Source organism: Selaginella moellendorffii, unplaced genomic scaffold (assembly GCF_000143415.4).
Source record: "Selaginella moellendorffii unplaced genomic scaffold, v1.0 SELMOscaffold_164, whole genome shotgun sequence".
Classification (NCBI taxonomy): Eukaryota; Viridiplantae; Streptophyta; class Lycopodiopsida; order Selaginellales; family Selaginellaceae; genus Selaginella; species Selaginella moellendorffii.
In genome coordinates this window covers 99,458-105,540 of record NW_003314424.1, presented here as the reverse complement: position 1 = coordinate 105,540, position 6,083 = coordinate 99,458, and positions in this window count along the sequence as shown.

The window sequence follows — 6,083 nt, the reverse complement described above, 5'->3', positions numbered from 1 at the left end:
TTCATGTAAGACTTATGATCATTATTAGGTGAGACTTAGCTATAGATATTTTCAAGCTTTTGATTCTTTGAGTTTTATGCTCATTGTTCCATTTGTTAGGAGTTGTTGGGGAAGTATTTTGGCTCATTAGCTTTAATGTTGAAGTTAGTATTTGCATTTAGTAATCATTGGTGATGATTGATTATCATTTAGGATAGGTGATTATCCTTATCAAAAGTTTTGCTTGATTATTGTTGATATAGAATGATTTGTTGTTCTTCAAAATGGTGGATTATTTCTTTGATAGAGATTATGCATCTCTTTGTTGATGGGATGATTAATGCCTACTTGCAAAATAATGACAAACAAATAGAAAAAAAAATATAGAGAAAAAGAGAAGAGAAGAAGAATAAAAAGAGAATAGAAATCAGCCTTGAACCCCAAATGTGTGAGTAAAGATAAGTATATATTACTCTCTTAACTTTATTTTGTATAAATAGTCATAAGCGGGAGAAAAGATAGTTAATTCAATGCACATGCATATAATAGCGAGTGGTGGTTCTTTTTTTAGCATGTCTAAGTGCTAAAAGATAAAACATTTACCTCTTCATCACTCCTCCATGATAAAGCTATTGTTTATCCTCAAGCAGTTGGATTCTCCAAATCCTGCTCCAGATTGTTGAGCTTGGTCTTCACAGTGATAAGCTTAACGCTTTGGCGTAGATTGTTGAGTTCTTGATACATCATTTGATTTTCCTGGTTGAGCATTGCGATACACTAGTCCTAGCAATTGATACACTCTGCATTTATGGAAGCCAAGATTGCACACTTGAGTCCTTGGATTATGTGGTGTTGATGATTCTGCTCGCCCATGACTCCATCCACTTTCTTAGTGATTGTCTTGAGGTAGCTCAAGACCTATGTGTAGTATTTTGTTTCTTTGTCTTCTACCAACTACATTGGCTCGTTAATTGGCTACTTGCCTCCTCCCTTGATATGTTGAGTAAGCTTCTCCATAAAGCTTCGAATTGCTGGCTCTCTCGACTGACTCACAGTCTTATGAGTTAAGGCGCAACTAGCCTTAACCTTGTAGTACTACTGCTGCTGTGGCTGCATCATCTTGCTAGACAAATGCTGAAAGTTCACATCACAATCATCCCCTTGAATGTCCGAACGAGCCGTTCCACTAGACTGTTTGATTGTGGATGATAAGCCCTCGTGAAAGTGTGGCGTATTCCCAACCGAGATGTCAAAACATGAAATGCCTCAGCCATAAATGCGGGACCATTATTCAAAAGAATCTACTCTGGACAAGAATACTGGAACACCACTTGATTGAGGAGGAAGTATCCAATAGCAGTTGCAAAGGCGCTAGCAAGAGCACCAACTTCCACCCAACGAGTCAAGTAGTCAGAGGCAATAATAACATACTCATTGCCAACAGTTGATCGTGGAAAAGGTCCCATAAGATCAAATACCACCAACTCAAATGGATGGGAAACTACAATTGACTCCAACCATCCTTCCACAGCCCGAGGGGGAGTATTACGAGCTTGGCACCAAGCTACGCACATACTGGATAATATCACATCGCATCTCCGGCCAATAAAAAGACTTGCGCAGCTTCTTGGTTACACGACGATGTCCCATATGCCCACCTAGAACAGGAGAATCATGGTAGGCATGGAAAAACCGCGGAATAAAGATAGAAAGCACCATAAGGTAAATGATCATCAGGATCCATCCCCACAAAATAAAGAAGGCCGTCTTCAAGGCGATATTGAGAATATAAATGCCGAAAATGCAAGTCATCAGCCAGTGATGCAGGATTCTCAAACCCATCTCGAAGCCTTCGAATCCACAGCTCAATCTTTTGAGCCTCTCAAACCTCATCAAGAGAAAGTAGATCTTGCTCGGCGCCTTGTGGACACTGAACATCAAGGACAGCAACCGCTGACGGCACAAAATCCTCGTTTAAAAAATCCACAGAGGCTGGAACAACAGGCTCATCAGAAACATGAGAAGAGAATGGAGAAGGAAGAGGAGCTTGAGAAAGGGCATCAGCATCAGCCATAAAACTCCCTGAGCGATGAACAACATCAAAATCATATATCTGAAGCTTTAAAGCCCATTGAGCAGTATGATCAACTAAGTTCTTTCGCTTCAATAACGAAGTAACAGCAGCATGATCACCTTCAAGTAACGTCCAAGAACCATGTAGATATGCATGAAGTTTCTCGAAACCCCAAACTGCTGCTAAACACTCTCTGTTGTAGAGTAGTTCATTTCCGCTGGTTGTAATGTACGGCTTACATACGCAATGGGATGGTGCTAACCAAGCACACTCGAGCTCTCTTGCATCAACACACCTCCAAGACCAATGTTAGAAGCATCCACGTGCAAAATAAAAGGTCGAGTGTAATCAGGATATGCCAAAACTGGAGGAGTTGTCAATAGCTCTTTGAGATCCCTGAACGCCCGCTCACAATCCAGAGACCAGATGAAAGATGATGTTGATGACTTTAGTAATGTTTGCAATGGTGCAGTGCGATCAGAAAGATGATCCACAAAATAATCGAGATACTGCACCTTGCCCAAGAAATGTTGCACATCATTCACACACTTCAGAGTAGGAAACTTTAGAAGAGCCACAAATTTGTCAAGATCAACTTGCAAACCCTCATAAAAAATACGGTACCCAAGATAAGTTGTATCCTTGGACCCAACCACTTCAGCTTTAAACCAATGTCGCATAGCTGATCCAACACTTTACAAACATCACGAACGTGCTCTTCCCACGTCCCCTCCGAGATTGGGATGGTTATTTGTCGTCTCTTCAATATGCATATGTCATAGTGGTGTAGAGTTCTGTTGGTGCTTCATCATATAAACTCCTATATGGTCATTATCCAATATTACCAATGGAGCTAGGTTTACCTTCGCGATTGCCACGAACTATGGATGCTAGGTTATGGGATCAGTATTTGATGAGCATTCTTCCACTTGTCCGAGCGGAGTGTGCCAAACACTTAGGCCGTGTACAAGTAGGACAACAACAGCGGTACAATTCCCATCACCGTCCACCTGCAGAGTACAAAGTGGATGATTTGGTGTTAGTCCGTTTTCCACATCTTATGGTATATGGTTTATCTAAGGGGCTCCTTGCATAGTGGAAAGGACCGTATTGGGTGTTGTGGCAAGTTGGACCACAAGTTTATGAGGTTCGGCATAACGTCCAGCAAGCCGATCCTCTAGAGATTGTGCATGTGCAGGGGTTGAAATGCTTCATACAAAGGGATCAGGAGTAGTTAATACCACCTACAGATCCGCCGATGCCTCCTCCTGACGTTCTTCTAGATCCTGGCTCGTCTACAAAAGAACCTTGATGGTCTTCCATTATTCCGAGAGGAGGGGATGATGTGAGGGCCAAGTGTACGGCTACGATGCCGTATACTAATCTTAGCGTAGTAGGATTTGGTAGCCGTCGGATTGGTTTCAATCTGGACCACTTGCTCCTGTATATAAGCTAGGGTTTTGGGTTAATTGATATGCACATTTTCTATATTCCCTTAAGCACTCACAAAATTAATTAATTAAATATTAATTAATATAAATCTAAAACATTTATATTACCATTAAAAATTCTACCACAAAATTGAAAGGTTACTCAAAATTTTAGCATTTCTTTTGAAAGGTTAATTAAAACTACCTTTCTTTGAAGAATAAAATGGCTTAGGAAGAGGTATGGTTCAAACCTCATTGAAGAACAATAATTAGTCCAATTTTCACATATAGTTTTATTAGTTTCTTCTAGAAAACATCTTCATAACCCCTGGGAATGATCTATTAATACCTTCATTTGGATTAGCTCTTGTTTGAAATGCTCAATAGCTTGATCAACAAATGGAAGGCTAGCCTTCATAAGTAGCAAATGACTTGGGAACATCATCACCAAAGTCTCAAACACTACACAAGCCTTGAGACAATGTTCAAAATTTGAAACAGCATTCCTTGCAGCTTCTCTCTCAAACACTTTGCTCCATGAAACCAATGCATCAATTGGTTCTTGCTGGAGCATCTTCAACTCTCATTCTCTAGCTACCTTTTGCAGACAGCTTCAAAATCTCCCATGAATACTTGCATGGCACTCCCTCTTGCAACCTCAACAAACAAACTTTCAACATCATTTTGACACTCTGTAGTGCATGCTAATGTTATCCCATGACCAAACTAGCTCATAGTTGGAGTGACCTTCATAATTGAAGAACAGAGTACAGCCATGACATTACCCTCTCTCCCTAGGCAAAGAAGCAAGCCCAAATCATCTTTTGACTTGGCATCGACACTCACTTATTGAACTCATCCTTCAACATTAAAATCCCCTTTAGACATTCTTCCCCATAGCCAAGTTGGGCCAGAAACATTGCAGTCTGCATGTCCATCCCTTTTCTATATCATTGACCACTTTAGCCTTTTTATTTTCTTTAATGAAGGGATCATTAATCTGTTCTCACAAGGTACTCATCACTGGGGAAGTTTGCCATTTGCCAGGAGGTTGATAGTTGGGTATCTGATCTACATCAAAATGAGGGCTCAACATTGTTTGTTATGATCCAGCGCAAAAAGACAAAGATGTTATAATCCGGTGCAAAAATACAAAGATCTAGTCTCCTTAGACTACACTATGCCACTTCTTGAGGTTCTTCACCACCAAACCACCCCCAAACTACCTCAAAAGCTCCATTATGCTACCACTCCCACTGTGAGCCCTAGGTTAAGTTCTTTACGCTAACATGCCTTAATATACCCTTTAGTTTCCCTTTGACCCATGTTGACAACGTGGTCAAAGCTGGTGCCTAACACTGCTAGTAAGGAGCTCAAGTCTCAAATGGGTCCATTTTATAGCTACTGTATCTGCTATGTGACTAGTCCATTGTCGAAGACAACATTGGAGATGGCTGTTCTCATTCCCAGCTTTGCAGTCAAAGAGGTTCATAGTGAAGATCTCATCCCAAACACTTCTTGAGCATCACCAAGCTGCTGGCGACATTGTTAGAGACAAGGCCACTCTCCAGAGCTGGCAAATGGAGCATCTTATCAGTGACTATGTCCCTAGAAGTGCTACAAAATTCATCTAGGGCCATTTTCTCTAAAGGTTTATTAAAAAAAGATTCTCACCTGCAATAGCAAGACTTTGCTGTAGTCTTGTATTATTAATTTAACTATTACTTTTCTCTTGAAATGACAAAGTTTCTGGTTCTATAGGCTTCTATTGTCATGGATCCAAAGCAGAACCTTTCTAGTGTAGTTATCTAGATGTGTATATTGTCTTGTCGTACTCAAGTTGCTGCTTCCATTCATCAAAGCTCTTTTCATCCTATACCAGCACAAATAAGCATTGATAGCAATCAAAATCCCAATATCTTACTTGAGGGGGAATATATGTTGACTGTGTTTACAAAAAAAGGATATATATCCTTCAAACTAACCATATGATTTTGCCATTTAGACCTTGCCTACATAATGAAATCAGACATTATTCTTTGGTAAAGTGGCTATTATTACTAGTTCTCATCAGACTGGGATCCTACAGTATGGAAACAAAGAGCAAGGAGCTTTTTCACGTTTGAGGTTAAAGACGTGTGAGATAGTCTCCTAACAAGTAAGGAGGAGGTCCGTGGGGGATCCCAAAGTTATGGGGGAGGTGAATTGAGCAAGGAGTTGAAGCAAGTCAAGTGGTGGAAAATATGCTCACCTTCTAAAAATTACCAATGCAAAAGAAGGTTATGGTTACCTCTTAGTTAGTGGCAAACAATAGGCTGCCAATAGGACAGCCTTTTCAGAATGAAGTATGCTAGCAATGCAAAGAGTGTGGAGAGATAGAAACAATGTGACACATACTTTGGGATTGTAATGTGGCTCAATGGTTCAAAGGAGCAAGAGGTCCAACCACAAGTCTGGCTTGGAGACATATGTGGTGTCAAGGACAACATGGTGGAATGCGAATCTGGTGGGATGTAATAGGAGCTGAATTTGGTATGTCGGTTTGGCTATGAGGACTAAGCAGTATGGAGAGCAACAAGAGTGCAAGCACTTTGGGAGGC